The sequence below is a fragment of the Miniopterus natalensis genome, chromosome X, assembly GCF_054644295.1.
Source record: "Miniopterus natalensis isolate mMinNat1 chromosome X, mMinNat1.hap1, whole genome shotgun sequence".
In the NCBI taxonomy this organism is placed as follows: domain Eukaryota; kingdom Metazoa; phylum Chordata; class Mammalia; order Chiroptera; family Miniopteridae; genus Miniopterus; species Miniopterus natalensis.
The window spans coordinates 7,980,784-7,998,008 of NC_142103.1; the positions used below are offsets into that span (position 1 = coordinate 7,980,784).

The 17,225-nt window shown below is 39.4% G+C and overlaps 1 protein-coding gene across 1 annotated transcript in view; it reads left to right on the forward strand.

Moving 5' to 3' along the window:
- GPC3 (glypican 3) overlaps positions 1-17,225 on the forward strand; it is a 355,125-nt gene that overhangs the window by 16,049 nt on the left and 321,851 nt on the right. The gene's annotated exons all lie outside the window — the stretch shown is intronic.

The following is a 17,225-nucleotide window of genomic DNA, read 5'->3' on the forward strand; positions in this document are numbered from 1 at the left end:
TTTTTATTCCAACTCCCCTTAGCCAGAGAGTTTTAGGTATGAGATTGTGTGTTTTTTAAGAAAATATTTTGGATAAAGACTAATGTTCTCAAGTCAGGAATAACAATTAGTACCATTCATTAATCAGGGGCATGTTTTGACTTTAAGCCCTGGCTAGGAAATATAAACTGTGAAAGTCACACATATATATGAACCTCAGGCAAATTTATGACTTGTCAGCCTTTTAAGGTTAAATTCTTAACCCCAAATTGGGGCTGGCTTTAAATGTAGAGTCCGGCACATTCCTCTGGGCCACTGAACACCCCCCTCCCTAGCCCTTTGCTTAACAGCAGCTAATGGCCTAATGAGCAAGAAAGATTTCTGCCTCTTATCAGCTGCCTAACCAGCAACAGGAAGGCTGATATACAGAGTATAGGTCAAAACCTGAGTTCTTGAACCAAAAAACTACAAGGTCAGTTTAAAACTCTGGATATATGGTATCTCTATAGTCATTAATATCTGTCAGTGAAGGAGCTGGACACTTGAGTTCAAACAAATAGTAATAGTTGTCAAAAGTACGAACAGTTGAATTAATTTTGCTAATAATTCTTTCAGTCTTTGTTTAGATCTTCTATAAATAGCCTTCATATAGTCTTTAATGAGCTTTTAGTTTGTGCCTGGAGGTTGTTATGGTCACGTCGGAGTGTTTGATTGTCAGATGGTGATGATGGTGGAGGCAATTATATTTATATTTTGGCCCAGATTTTGGAAAGGGCTGCCAAGTAAAGGTAAATAGATATCTTCTACTACTTTTACTTCTTTTTAAACTGAGTTTTGAATAAATATGCAGTCAACTTTCCAGGAGTCAGAGAAACCTTTGTGCCTGCTTAGACCTTTTTAAGGAGAGAGTCATTGCCTGTTTTTAAGATCTGCTTGGAATCCAGGCTCAGACTTATATAAAAATAAATATTTTAAGGTGTTCAGTGCCCATCATAGTGAAAGCCCCTTGACTTTCATCTTTTGCATTTGCATTTTTCAGAGACAATAACGAAAACATTTTTTTTTTCCAGATTCCGTTCTGTTATTGAAAATCCTATTTACATAAACAGGCATTGTTGTGGCTTAGGGAAGAATGTGGGGTCTCATTCTTTAGCTCCTTGTATATCTTTGCAGGCTTGTCTAAATAGAAGTAATGACGCTTCAGTTTAAGTAGCTTTTCTCATTTAGGTAAGCGGGGTGGTTTGAAATTTCAGTTTACTAGATAATTGAGTCTCTTCTTAATTATTTCAGGCATGCAGGATGCTCTCTTGATAGGAAAGACCCTAAAATTCTAGTAGTCTCCTCAGGCATCCATTTGGTAATAAAATTCAGTGCATTTTCAGGGGTTAATTTCCATGACAATTGCACGCCCCCTTCCCACCCGCACCCTGGGAGAAATTCTTTTGGGGCCTTGGTCTCCTCCCATTTGCAAACGCACACTTAAAAAATATATAAGGATGTTGCTGGAATTCCTAGATCTAGAGGAAATTTAAATGTATTCAGATTCATGCTCATTACACAACTTTCATTTAGAGTTTTTAATAGCCTTGTCATATTTCTCAGAAAATCATCTGCCTGACTTTGCCAGACTTGGTTTTTTGCCCTGAATGAAAAATTGAAGATCAGCAAAAGTACAGCCTAACTATGTCTATTCTATCCTTTTTCTCGAAAGGAGGGAGGGAGGGAGGGAAGGAAGGAAGGAAGGAAGGAAGGAAGGAAGGAAGGAGGGAAGGAGGGAAGGAGGGAAGGAGGGAAGGAGGGAAGGAGGGAAGGAGGGAGGGAGGGAGGGAGGGAGGGAGGAAAGGAGGGAGAGAGAGAAAGAGAAAGAGAAAGAGAAAGAGAAAGAGAAAGGAAGGAAGGAAGAAAGGAAGGAAGGAAATTCTCAGAGGTCATCTGGTGCAGAGTGAGGTGGGAAAAACCTAAAAAAAAGCATGCAAGCCAGCCCAGGCTTCCTTCACATCTGCTAGTCATTCCCACTGCTTTGAGTTCAATTCAGCAAGTTTTTATTGAGCACCTGTGGTGGGGGTTGTGCTAATAATCGTTAACATTTATTGAGCCAAGTGCTGTGCTAAGCCTTTTATGGCCAACATCCCATGTAATCTTCACAATAGCACTACCTGGTGGGTATTATTATTTCCCCCATTTTACAGACGAGAAAACAGAGGCTTACAAAGGTTTGTGACTTGTCTAGGATCAAATAGCTATGAAATGAATTAAACCCACTTAGTCTGGTTCCAGAGCCATGTTTTGAATCATTATTCTGTGATGGGCTCAGCATTTCTAGGAATTACTCCCCAAACCAGTTTTGAGAACCCAGTCTGTGTAAGATGCTGGAGTGCTGGTGATTTGAAATCAAATACTCCACTTGCCCTGCTCTTAGTGGGGAGGCAGACATGGAGACAGATGGGGACCCTGCATGGAGGGGGTCTCCGTATTTGTTGAGGGGAACAAGGAGGGCATGGGAAAAGCAGTGGCTTGAACTTGTGGGAATGCTGTATCTTGAATGTAGCTCATCAGCCAGGGGTCATGGGCATTCGATTTTCCTGTTCAGTGAATGTCATCTTCTCTATGAGTTGAACTGCCTCATTGATTGTATCAAACTTTCCATCACTGCCTGAGCTCACTGTAGCATTGGCTACCTTGAACCCAGCACTTCTTAAACATGCATGGTCAGTGTGTTTGGGAGAATTGGCTCCATATATCCTGTGTCAACATTTCTCCTTTATTTCAGTTCTCCCTTTAAAAAAAAGTAAAAACAAAATGAGGCAGGTATTTCTGAACCAAGTTGCTGTGGTCTCTAGAGCTGGTTGCTTTTTGAAGGCAGATCATATAAAACTGGCAGCAGATAGGAAGACCCTGGATCCAGGTTTGGTTCCTTCAGCTTGATCTGGAGCCCTCCTAGCACTATCTCTTGGAGCCCACACTGGGTTCTGGAGGGCTCTGTATCTGAATCACCTATGGCTTGACAGGAGAATGAAGTTACTATTAGCAATTTTTGAGCTTTTCATTGAAATCATGGCAATGGAAGGAAAATCCCCAAATCACCTGCTTGGGGAATTTATTTTTGTTTTTCATAGCTCCTGAAGAAAGCAGGGGAGGAAAAAAAGTCCCTACTGAGCATTGTTGAAAAGTCTTATGTGTTGTATTAACAACTTAGATTTTCTTCAATTTTAGGAAACATTTGGTTCAAGGGTAAAGTGAACTCACCAATGTGTGTATTTGTATGTGTTTGAAATAATATCATTTAGCTTCCAACCTCAGCTAACCAAAAACTCTGTGTGTTTCCAAGTTTCTTATAGTTTCTCTGTAATGTTTTGCTTGCCAGCTTCCCTCCCATGCAGTTTCTCCTTCATTAAATCTCTCCCACAGAAAGGGGTTGCCACCAAGTCTAGAATTCAGTAACGTGCAGGAGGAGGGCCAATTAGTGAGGATTTTGATTCATATTACATGAGGGTGGGAGGAGGTTGAAAATTCTTCCCTTCCTAGTCCTTCAGATACTCAAGTTCTAACACAACAGTATGCCGAAGATGTATAAAATTACTGGAGCATTTACACAGCTATTCCCCAAGATGGCATAAATGCCACAGCACTAGAGCATGTCAGTGTAGACACTTAGATCAGCTGAAGGATAGGAAAAAGGAAAAGATCAATAATACTGCTTCTCATTGAGGGATCAAGAGTGTTTGATTTTCTTTTGGTTGTATTTTGCTCAAGTGCAATGTGTATGTTGTACTAACAGGACAACTGACGCCCTTTCCCGCAGGTTCCTATCACAGTGAAAGGGGAAAGATAAAATAGAGGGCACAGATTATTTACAGTGGTTGAGAATGTAATTACAAGGTGCAATGGCTTGAAACTGAAATTTAGGTTAGCCATTAGAGCGGGGAAAAGCATCTTAACAGTGAGGGCAATTGGGCATTGGAAAGATTTGCCTGAGAGCTGGTTAAACAGCATCTACAGAAATGCTGAAGGCTAGGGCAGGTGTAATGTGAAGAGACTCCTACCAAATTCAGGGTTGGCCTGGGGGCCCAGAATGATGATAGGCATCTTCCATTGTTGCTGGGCTCTCTTTGTGATTATTTAATTGCTAATAGCTTGAAACAAGTTCTTTTTTCATGTATCTAAATATGCCTAATTTGTTGAGCATAAGAAAACAAATCCATATGAGCAGTGAGAATGAGGCATTTGGATTGGTTTGAGCACCTTTTTAAACACACTTTCTGGAATATGGACCAAGGACCGCAAGGACCATATTCTTTTTTATAATATGGGTCTGTTGTTGTTAAAAGTAACATTTGGGCTCTGCCAATATGACTTTCTCAAGACTGACCCTACATAAAATTTTGTTTTGATCCCTTTTATTTTTCTTTAAATCTCTCCTTTTTGATATCGCCCCTAGTCTCTATCCAGATGTTCTGGATTGCCTCCCCCCTTCTTTTCCGTGCTGGAGGAAGATCCCAAGTAAACCCTTTAGCCTTGAGGTATTAAGGAATTACTCAAGGAGTGTTGCACTTTAAGACAACACCAGATGAAATTGCTTAACCAAAGTAGTAACTTATCCATGATGAAACATATAGACGTTACTAGGCAAATACTTTCAGGTGGGGTAGGGGGAGACAGCAGGTGTACTAGTTTCCTAGGGCTACCGTAGAAGTACCTCAAATTTGGTGGCTTAAAACAACAGAAATTTATTATCTCACAGTTCTGGAGGCCAGAAATCCAAAATCAAGATGTTGGCAGGGCCACATTCTTTCTAAGGGCTCTAGCAGAGAATCCTTCCTTGCCATATTCAGCTTCTGGTGACTCCAGACCTTCCTTGGTTTGTAGCTGCATAATTCTAAGGTCTACCCCTGTCTTTACAAGGCCTTCTACTCTTCCTGTGTCTCTCATCTGTGTGTCTTTTATAATGACTCTTGTCTTTGAATTTAGGGCCCACCTGGATAATCCAGGATGACCTCATTTTGAGATCCTTAATTTAGTTACATCTGCAAGGCTCCTTTTCCAAGTAAGGTCACATTCACAGGTTCTGTGGGTTAGGATATGGATATATCTTTTTGGGGGGCACCATTCAACCTACTAGAGAAGAGAGCTTTCTGGACCTATTGAATCATACCAGTTTACCAGATTGCTCTATTCTAAGGGGAACTTGCCCTAGGGAAGCTTAAAGTTGGTCGTAAAATTTCATTATGTTTCCTGAGAGGGATGTGGGTAGGAACTCCTATTAACCCATTTTCTAAATGGTTAAATTGAGTACCTGGTGAGCAAACTGACTTACTAAGTCACTCTGGATCAAAAGGGTTCTGAAATAGAAGAGGCTATCATATTCAGCATACACTTTATATCTTAACTCATGACTCTTGGACTTTTTTTTCTTAAAAATATAATATTTTTTTGTAAACACTTTAGCTATAGAAGGCAATTATTGCTTATTACTCACCTGAAAAACTTTTTCACAGGATCTGTAGGCTCAAGGTACTGGTGTACTTTCAATCTACCATAGTTTTCCATTTAGTCATTGTGGTTTCCTAAAACTGATCAGTTAGTGAGTTTTCGAAGCCAGAAACATTTGCAAAGCAAAAGTCTGCCTTTTCAGGTTCAGGTATACTAAGTTTTAGGTACAACTTGCATGGAGAGTGGTAAATATATAGTTGTCACATATGAGACATTCTCTGAAGAAATGCTGTCATACTTGTTTATGACAAAAAGACCAGTTCTAACATTTATGGCGGTGACAACCTTGGTATACAAAGTGATTAGTGAGTTAGAATATGGCCTTCATGGAAATGTAGAGAGAAAAGAACTTTGGAGGTCACCAGGTACAGCCTCCTATTTAGTGCAGGAGTCCCTTCTATAGTATTCCTGATATTGTTACCCAAATTATGCTTGAATACTTCAAGACACAGGGAACTTACTATGTGTAGGAAGCAGGATCTCATTGTTGGGTGTTTGTTAATTCATTCAACAAGCATTTATTGAATATGTACTATATACCAGGCATTATGCCATGTCAGGGAATACAAAGACGGTCAATATATAGTTCCTGGCTATAGAAACATACAATTTAATAGTAGGGTTAAGAAATGTATACCAATATCTATAACACCTAGATTGCAAAATGCAGTATGAGAGGTACAGAGTGTGTTGAAAATTCTGAGTTGACAGCTCATGGGGTTTATTTGGTGAGAGGGTAGCTGAGGGAGGGGAGACAAATATTATGAAAGAGACACTTGAGAGAGAACCTTGTGAATGAGAAGGTTATAATAGCTGAAGCTAGGGGAAGAGCACTCCAGGGACAGAAATAGTATGAGCAAAATAGGGAAGCAGGAAATGGAGGCATATGTTTGGGAAACATTGAATAAGAGTTTAATTTAATCCTCACAATCACTTTAAGAGGTAGGTGTTACTGTCCCCATTTTACAAATAAGGAAGCTGAGGCTTAGAAATTAAGTAACTTGCCTAAGATCACATGGCTGTTAAGTGACCAAGTTGGGGTACACACCCTGGTCTGTCTGATTTCAGAGTCCTTAACTTTGCCACCACAAGTCATCCCATCAGGAAGCTCTCTGCCATTAGTTGGCTTCTGGAGACAAAGGGAATATGGTTATTACATGAGGAGAAGTGCTGTAAAGGCTGAATTAATTATTGCTTTTTGCCTTGGCCCCATATCCATATCCATATATAGCCAAGTGCTATTAACAAAACTTTCCTAGATGGGCAGAAGCAAGCCCTTTGCTTCTCTTGTGTCCTCCCAATGCCCAGTCTAGAATGGGCTCAGTGACTATCAATTGACCTACAGTTAGGGAAGTTAGACTCTCAGACCTGAAATTACTGTAGGGGTCATCTAGTCAGGCAAAGATTTGAGAAGATATTTGATTAAGTCACACAGCTGATTTGGTAGTACAGTAGATAATAACACTTTAGTCTAGGTAGGAAAGGGCCCTTCCCCCCAGATGTGATTTCATACACAGGGGAAAGGACCTAGCACTTACCGTGGGCCTAGGGTGTTGAAATTCTCAGCTATGCTTCAGGTATGCATATTTGAAGATTGTATCTGAAAAATAAAAATTATACATCTCCCAAAAGACAGGATCTCAGCTACTTATCTGAGTAGAATAATAATTAGAGAAAGAGTGACTAGGGGAGACAGGAAAATTGCCTTAGTTTAGTCCCTCTGGCAGAATTTTATATGAAAAAATTCTTTATCCCAACTCCAGAGTAGCTGACATTATTCTCCAACCCAATTTTGTTTTTATTTAGGGGTTCTCCTCATCTAAATAGAGAGAGAGAGTGTGTGTGTGTGTGTGAGAGAGAGAGAGAGAGGGAGGGAGAGAGAGAGAGAGAGAGAGAAGAAGAGGAGGGGAGGGAAGGGAAGGGAAGGGGAGGAGATCTTCATTTTCTCTGGAATAGAATACTGCTTTTCTAAGTTTTTCTAGTAGTATCAATTAATATGACCTACTTCTTTTCAAACTGAACTCTCTTAAAATTCTGGCCTTGGTTCCAAATGAGAGGGGAGTGCATCAAGCCCAAACTTTAGTGGGCCTCTTGAGATACAAAGATGAGTCAGTCAAGGATATTTCCATCAAGAAACTTAAATCTAGTAGATGCAAGGCATACAAATATAACTATGGTACAAGTTAGAGTGTGTGAGAAGTGTCTTTATAAAGGGTGCAGAGTGCTATGGGAATTGAAAGGACAGAAATCTTGTGGAATACATCTTTTTTTTTTAATCCTTGAGGATATTTTTTTCCATTGCTTTTCAGAGACGGTGGGGGGGGAAGAGAGAGAGAGATAGAGAGAGAGAGAGAGAAAGAGAAACATTAATGTGAAACACATCGATTGGCTGCCTTCCACATGCACCCCGACTGGGGCCGGGGAGCCTGCAACCCAGGTACTTGCCCTTGACCAGAACTGAACCTGAGACTCTTCAGTCCACGGGCCAACGCTCCAACCACAGCCAAACCAGGTAGGGCTTGTGGAGTACATCTTTTTCAGCTCCTATGAACACCCTTAACACCCTTTCCTGTGATAATCTAATCCAATGATAACTAGGAGTCAATTATACCTCAATAAACCTGGAAAATATAAAACAAACAAACAAAAAATAACCATTGATAACTAGGAATCATCTTGTAGCAGGGCTCACATAGCTCCCCTTCATCTAGCCCCTGTCACTTTCCTCCAGCGGCTCACTTTTCCCTTTAGCCTGACCAGGTTCCTCGGCAGTGCCTGAACATGCCACCCAGTTATGCACCCTTGTGCCCTTGCTCCATTGTCTTGGAGGTTTTTAAAGAAGGAGAATGGTGTGATCAAATATGTACTTTAGAAATACCTCTCCATGACTTGCATGGAGGAAAGTGTGAGGCAGGAAGGCCAGTTTGGAGGCTATTCTAGTCATCCAAGTGGAAAGGAGGGGAATGATGAAGGGACATTTAAAAAGCAGAACCAGTGGGATTAGTGACATTTGGTTATAGAAGATGAAGGCAAATAAGTTGTCCAGAATGACGTAGAGGTTTCTAGTTTCTAATTAGTTTGGGAGCCCATTGCCTGGACCAGTCTGTGAACTCCAGGGCAGGGACCGTAACCTGTTCATTATTGTATTCCCTTGGGTTGGGCATAGTCCCTGGCACAAAGTATGCATTCAGTAAATGTTGGATGAATGGATCGTTCACCATGTTGGCAGGCTGAATGTAATCAGTAAAGTTTGTATTCCCAGAGCACATGTTGACTGCTGGTTGGGAATGTGGTCCAGAAAGAACCTCTTTGTGGGAGAGGGTAGTGATCTAGGGATTCAACCTTTACTGGGTATGAAATGATATGCAGTTAATTGGCAGCTGGTGGTAGAGGTAAACATAATTCATTCTTTAATTTTCAGGTTTAGAGAATGGGTTATCCCCAGGATTGCTTTAAACTCCCAGTATTCCAGTGTGGTAGAGATATTTTGGCCTACCTTTTACACAGGCAGAATCTGTGGCGGGCCTAGGCATGATCTTTGATTTTAAAGTCTGAGCTTGTGATACCCAGGTGTGCCCTCTGCGAGGTCATGTTCTTTCAGGCTAAATAACAGAAGGATAACTTTCAGCTGGGTTCCCTAGGATAATTTCTTTTACCAGCAATCATCACTTTCCCCATCAGTTTCAAATGTAGTCATTTCTTTCATCTGTATTCCTGTCTTGATTAGTAAGAAATTAATGAGTGTGTAAGATTTGATTTAGGTAATGATTAATTAGGGGGAAAGGCACCGTTCTAATAGCAAGTCACCATTATGTGCTAAGGAAATTAGCTAATATTTTTGGATATCAAATTGACTTGTCTTCCATTTATATATAAAAAAACTTAAAAGAAATATCTGAGATATATATATATAGGCTCATTAGTCGAGCAACCTGCACTTAATCCTTTGGATAATTTTAATAGGCATCTGTTATTTTCCCTACAAGTCATGAAGCAAACAGTTTTGGATATCATTCATTTATTAGCTTAATATTACTTCAATGACAAGCTTACATTATTATTTTTAGCACAATGTACCTTTGTTAGCAAAAAAATAATGTGCTGTTCATAAAGTAGATCTTGGCAATGAAATGTATCAATTCATTATATATTTGGAAAAGATTTCAATTTTCATTTTTACTGAGCCCTGATGATTCATTCTCTTTTGTTGCATTTGAATATGTTCTATCTGCTCTTAGAAAAGTATAAGGATCAAGGTGTACATTAATATTGCTGTTCTTTAATGTGTTTTTTAATGCGATTTTGGACAATTTATCGTTATTTGCTAAAATTGCAGTCTAGTAAAATAGCCACCATATAGAACATAATAAAGGTAATTAGAGAATCGGAGGTCTGGAAGTGACCTTGAGAGGTTATTTAGTCCATTTCCCAATTTCAGGCAGTAAGACTAATCTTCCTAAACAGCACTTTTCATCATATTATGTCTCTGCTCGAGAACCAGCAGTGGACCTTTATGGCCTATGGAGTCAAGCCCACAGGCTTTTGTCTGCATTCAAGGCCCTTCATATTCTGGCCTGTCTTAACTGATAAGCTAGCTACACCCTAGATTGCAGCTTCCCTCCAGGCAGATTAGTCTTGGCCTACTACTCCACTGGTGCAAAACACATTTTACCCATTGGCCTCTCCAAATCCTTCCCATCCTTTACTGTCTAGCTCAAGCCCCATTTCCTCCTGGAAGTCTTCTATGACCCCTAGAGCCTCTAATGGGCATTCCCTTATCTAGCAAATGTTGTCCATATTAGATATTTTAAAAATCAACTTTATTGAGATAAAATTTACAAACAATAAGATGCACCCATTTTGAGTGAAGAATTTAATGAGCCTTGACAAATGTATATACCCATGTAAACACTACCCCAACTAAAATATGGACTATTTCTATCACCTCAGAAAATATACTGCATGTTTTGTAACCTAACCATAGACCAACTTTTCCTGTTCTCTAGCTGCTCTTGTGTGAAAGTCTGGTCTCTTAGTGTGAATTTATTTTAATTTTACTTAACATGTATATATTTTTAAATTTAATTAAAATATATATCTTTATTGATTTCAGAGAGAGGAAGGGAGAGGGAGAGAGAGGGATAGAAACATCAATGATGAGAGAGTCATTGATTGGCTGCGAGCCCGCAACTCGGACATGGGCCCTGACTGGGAATTGAACCCTGATCGCCTGGATCCTAGGTCGATGCTCAACCGCTGAGCCACACCCAGCCAGGCATAATTTTACTTAACATGTATTAAATACTTACCTTATACCAGAAGACTAAGAGCCTTGCACGCATAATCTCACTCAATCCTTGCAATAACTCTGTAAATAAGTGCTATTGATAACTTCATTTTATAGATAAAGACAAAAAAGCCATGTAGAGTTTAAATAACCTACCCTTGCCTGGCCAGGCGTGGCTCAGCTGTTGAGCGTCGACCTGGGATCCAGGCAATCCGGGTTCGATTCCCAGTCAGGGCACATGCCCAGGTTGTGGGCTCGATCAATGACTCTCTCATCATTGATGTTTCTATCTCTCTCTCTCCCTCTCCTTTCCTCTCTCTGAAATCAATAAAGATATATTAAAAATAAAAAATTAAAAATAACCTACCCTTGCTTACAAAGCTATTGCATGGTGGGGCTAGGACTAAATTATAAGCAACTTGATAGGAGGGGCCATGAGTGCTTTTGCATTTTCTTGCCCACTAGGGCCTACCATGGTGCTGAGGCCATTAATACTGATTTGGAATAAAATTCAATAGAACAGACATTTTTAAACAACCCCATACACATTGCTCACTGTCTTCCAATTAGGGACAGGGCTCAAGCATGGAATTGGGTCTCCAGGTGATTGTGAGCCTATGCCTGCACAGTAAAGAGGAACTCAAGTCTCAGTCCTAGGGGAGATGGCTAAGGGAAACCAGGAACAGTATGAAATGTCAAGTCCTTGAATGGAGCCAAAATAGAGCAAAAACTGGGCCCAAAGGAAAGAATCTGTGATGGAGGTCAAGAAGACAAGTAACCAAGCCTAAGAGATCCCCTGACACAAAGAATACACATCAGCAGGGAGCCTTCTGTGGACCACCTGTGGCTTGGCCTCGGGGAAGAGAGGCAACTGATAAGGTGCCCAGCTTGGATACATGTGGGGATAATCCCCCAGAGCAAATCTTCCAAAACTACAATATCCCTTTTCAGTTATAAAACCCAGAACTAGACCCAATTTGCAAGCAAGACATTGTCTCAGAGTAATTAGAAATAAATTACTTCATAGTTCCTTCAAGTGAAATATCTATTTGTGTACCTTTGAGATGTTTGGAAGTTGATTTTTGTGGTATTTAAAATATTTTTCCAAGATCAAAGTTAAGCATACAGATGTAAAATTTTCAGGGTCATCTGTCTCCACTCCCTTTTTATATCAGACAGACTCAAAGTTCTTTACTAGTGTTCTCAGTCTGCAGTGCCCATTAATTCAACACTATATGTACAAGGCTGAATGGGATTAGTGTGGCATCCCAAAGGAGATGGGAGTCATTCTTTGCTCTTCAGGAACTAAAAATATAGGAGAGGAGACTAAAATATGAAGGTGCTTTTTAATCCTCCAAAATAAATGGAAACTAGCAGCCCTGTAATGACTTCAGTTATTTATTTATTTTTTTTAGCATCTGGGAATGCAAGTTATTAAGCCCCAAAGAGTTGAATATTTCTGGCTCAATTATCTTCATCCTAGGCTGTATTGCTGGTCTCTATTCCAATTTCCCAGCTGAATTCCGCTTTTACAAAATAAATTTGATGAATGTGGTCTACCATTTCTTTTCCTTTCCATCTAAAAGAACTATTTTCCTTTAACCTTCTTTTGCTCCTGACATACTTAAAGAATGTGTGGCTCTTTACTGTGACTTCTGCAGGTTGCATCTTATTTCTTGAATTGATCCTTCTGCTTTTATGAACACAAGTATGTATCAGTTCTTGAAGTACCTCTTTAGTCATTTGCCCTTGGTTTTTACCTTCTATTCATCCCACTTGGGATTCAACTCCCAGAGTAATTCTTTGTTTTGTTGCTAAAGATTCCTCTATAAATTCTTTTTCTATTTCTTTCTGTTTTGTGTGTTCTTTCTGTTTTTGTTTCTTTCATGTACATGTTCATGCACTGGAATGGTTATATTTCATTGTTGTCATTTCATTTAGGCATGTCTAACTCTCCAGGCTCAGTTTGTTCCTTATGCTGTCCTATACTGGGACTTACTTCAAGCTGGTCTGTGAGATATATAAACTGAACTTAAAGTGTTTTTCCCTTTGGCATATATTTCTCTCCTCCTGGTTTGGAAACCCTGAATTCTTATCAGTTTATAGATATTTTATTTCCTCAAATCTATAGCTAACTCTTAGTCCCCAAATCAATTGTACTGGTTTGTTGATTAACTAAGCAGTGATAACTGTGAGGGAGGATAAATATTGATTATATATATTTCTTAGATTTGGATATAACATCTACCTTTCTTGACATCTGATATGTTTCCCCAAAAGTTGTCATTTGAGGTTTTATTATTTTAAAGATTTTTGGCTAAATGAATTCTTGCAGTAGTGGAAGTTTATACAATGATGAGACTTGACCACTTCAGGGTAGGGGCACACTAATCAAACTCTAAGGTACTTTATGAATTATCATATCAAAGGCAAACCAAACTGGTTTCATGATAATTCAAAGAGTCATTCCTGGCCTTCTGTAAGTACACTGAGCAGCAATTTGTTTCCTTCTAAGATCTAAGCAACTCATAGTACTTCACAGAGAACAGATCTGAGCTCCATTATTTTATAACTCCCACTATCTAGAGCTGGTGGGAGTAGGAACATTACGAACAGCCAGCCACCTTGCCAACTAAACCTTCCACTTCTGAAAACTGGAAGTCATCACCAGTGGAAATTTAAAAACAGAAAGGATTTTATCTATAACATTTAATTTTATGAACATATTTAAATACAGATATTTCAAACACATACTATATCAGTTTACCAAGAAAGTAGATAAAACCTGGCTAGGTGGACAGGAAGTTGGTGTATGCAAAATATCTTCTATATAGGATCTTTAATATCTACATGTATGTTATAACCAAACTTGTTTAAATCTAGATTAGCCCCTCTTCCCGAAGGGGACTCTTTCCCTTCTTGGTTCAGTAAACTGAATCAGTTTCTATTCCTATAATAGCATTACATTTTGTAACCTCATGTAGAAAGAACATAGTGAGCTAGAACTAATTGCCCCCCCCCCCCTTTTCCTCAAGATAACCATAAAGCCTTTAAGCTTAGACCATATTTAAAATCAGTTTAAGACATATGTGAGATTGACATTTCTAGGAAATAAATCTGAACTCTGTGTCTCCAGACCCCAGATTGTATTTTAACATGCTAAATATCACTTTTCCATCCAATACTATAAATTGCAGTGCTAGATTAGGTTTTGGGATATGTATTATCTGTGCTCTCCTTTACTATGTCTGTCAGCCGTTCCCTTGAGGAAGGGGAAGTGGAGCGCGTGGAGTCAATAGCCTGGACTCCAACAGTGATGTCATGTGAGGCAACACTTGAAACTTGGACACATTCATTAAGGCTGTGATTAACAGGAATTCCTAGGGAAATAAGATGCTGTAATAAAAATAAATTTTCTGGTAACTTAGGGCTGACTACTCTCCTCTCCACCCTTTATTTAAAACTTTAGTTGTTGAAAAGCTCTCTAAAATATCTGAATATGCTTTCTAGCCTTTTTTCAGTAAGTTTGATATTCATTATGGAACCTTATTTTCCAACGACCTTATGGGACTTTGGGGGAGTCCTCCCTATTTCCCCAGTACGTGTTTTGTCATCCTAGCTAACTATGTTGCTTTATTGCACTCATTTACTATGCACTAGGTATTTATCTCTGTTAATCCCTTTATAAAGTGAGCTCCATGTCTCTCTTGTTTTGTCTTCATTTTTTATTGGATTTATTGGGGTTACATTGGTTAATAAAATGATATAAGAGGGCCGTGTCTCTCTTGTTCGAGGTTGTACCTCCACCATGTAGCACAGTGCTTGGGACATAGAAGATGTTAGATGGGTCCTCTGAGAAGCAGATGCCAATGTGGCAGTAGATGTGCAACAGATTTATTGGGAAGAACACTTGTGAAGGAAAATGGGCAGGGAGCTGAAGGATGCTGGAAGAGCCATCAGACTGTGGTGTAGGTCTGTCTGACCCCTGCGGAGAAGAGAGGAAAAGAAGGAAGGTTGAATAGGAAGAATCTTAGGCTGCAGTGCAGTTTTAAGAAATATTTGTCAAGGTCAACTAGGAGTTGTAAAGCCAAAATCCTTGTCTGCAAAGTTCTGTGTCTCATAGGATTTAGCATGTTTGGCATGTTCAGTCATTGGCTGGGAACAGCCCCTAGTGATTGTGGCCTGGGCACAACATGATGGTGAATTCATGGTACAGCAGCTGGGACCATCAGTCAATTTCATTCCCCACAGTAGGTGTGAGATGCATATTTTCATGGCCAGAACAGAAGGAACTCAACAAATGCTTACTGAAGGAAGACTGAGAAGAGGAAGAATAATGGACTTAATATATATATATATATTTAAATATATCTTTATTGATTTCAGAGAGAGGAAAGGAGAAGGAGAGATAGAAACATCAATGATGAGAGAGTCATTGATTGGCTGCTGCCTGCACACCCCCAACTGGGGACTGAGCCCGCAACCCGGGCCTGTGCCCTGACCGGGAATCGAACCCCGATAGCCTGGATCCTAGGTGGACACCCAACCGCTGAGCCACTCCTGGCTAGGCTGGACTTACTATTAATTGAACCCTAATATTTGCTAGTATTGGTGGAAGATATAAAATCATGGGACTCTCCTCTCCCTCACTTCTCTCATCTCTCCTCAAATATTTCTTTATGAAAGAAGTCTTCCCTGACCACCTATATAAATAGAATCACCTCCACAGCCACCACATTCCCTATATTCCTTGCTTTAGTTTTTAAATATTAAAAAATTAACAGCTTGCCAGGCTGGGCATGGCTCAGCGGTTGAGCACCGACCTAGGATCCAGGAGATCGTGGTTCGATTCCCGGTCAGGGCACATGCCTGGGTTGCGGGCTCTATCCCCATTTGAGGGCGTGCAGGAGGCAGCTGATCAATGACGACTCTCTCACCATTGATGTTTCAACTTTCCCCCTCTCTCTTCCTTTCTCTGAAATCAATAAAGATATATATATTTTTAAAATTACCAGCTTTATTGAGATATAATTGATGTACAATACACTGCATACATTTTAAGGGTACAATTTGTTAATTTTGACATATGCATACAGCCATGAAACAGTCACCACAATCAAAATAATGAATATACACATCATTCTCCATAATTTCCTCACTCCCACCCCTCCCTGTCCTCCACTTCCCAACAATCACTTAACTGCTGTTACTATAGATTAATTTTCATTTTCTAGACATTTATATAAATGGAACCATAGAGTATGTAATTTTTTTTTTTAATCCTCAAGGATCCTTTATTTCATTCACTTCCTATTATAAGGTAGCATTTCAACCTATAAAAATTGTTTCCTCCAGTTCAGACATTATTTTAAATTTGGCTTCTTTCACTTAGTGTAATGTTTTTGAGATTCATGTGGCTGCAAGTATTAATACTTTATTCCTTTTTATGGCTGAGTAGAATTCCATTATATATATGTATATATGTGTGTGTATGTGTGTGTGTGTGTGTATATATATATATATATATATATATATATATATATATATATATATATATAAAATCACAGTTGGTTTTCCCTTCCTTCCTTAGTTTTATTTTTTCTGTAGTACTTATCACTGTAGTTTGTTGTCTCCCAGAATATAAGGTCCTTGAGGAGAGGGAGAGGGTCTTTGTATACTGCTATAGCCACAGTGCTTTACACACCATAGGTGCTCAATAAATATTTGATAAATATCTCTCATTTACTCCCATGGCTTCAATTTTCATTCGTATGCTGATGACTTCCATTGATGTAGAAGTGTGTTGAGTTACCAATGAAGAGCTGAGAATGACAAGGTTTCTATCACTGGAAAACTTGATGGATGGTGATCATTAACTGAGATAACAAAATACAGAAGATGGAACTTTGTGTGTGTGTGTGTGTGTGTGTGTGTGTACATGAGATATATTGAGTTCAGTTTTAGGCATGCTAAATTTGAGATTCCCATAAAGTAGTTGAAAATGTGGGATTTTGGAGCTTAGAAAAGAGGTGAAGGCTGTATTAGGGAGTTCAGCAGTTGCATGGATTTAGAAAAGACCATCCAAAAGGAGATGTAGAATGAAGGAGAGGGTCAATAACATTTAAGTGATAGACAGGAAAAGAGGAAGCAAGAAAAGACAGATAAGAATGGCCAGAGCAGGGGTGTGTGTTTGGGGGGGGGGGTGAGTGGGGAGGTTAGGTTCACTGAAACAAGGGAGGATAGAGTATTTTAAGAAGTAGAGACTGGTCAACTGTGAAGGATGTTGTAAAAAGTCACATTGCATGAAGACTCAATAGGTTCTGATTCTCTAATTTTGGAATAAGCAAGGAGATCATTCATTTGGTAAATCTTTATGGAGATGCAAAAATTAAAAGCATTCTGCCCCATAACAGATGTAGCGATGAAGTAGCTCAGGAGTTCAAAGGAACAAGAGTTCAGCATTTGTGAT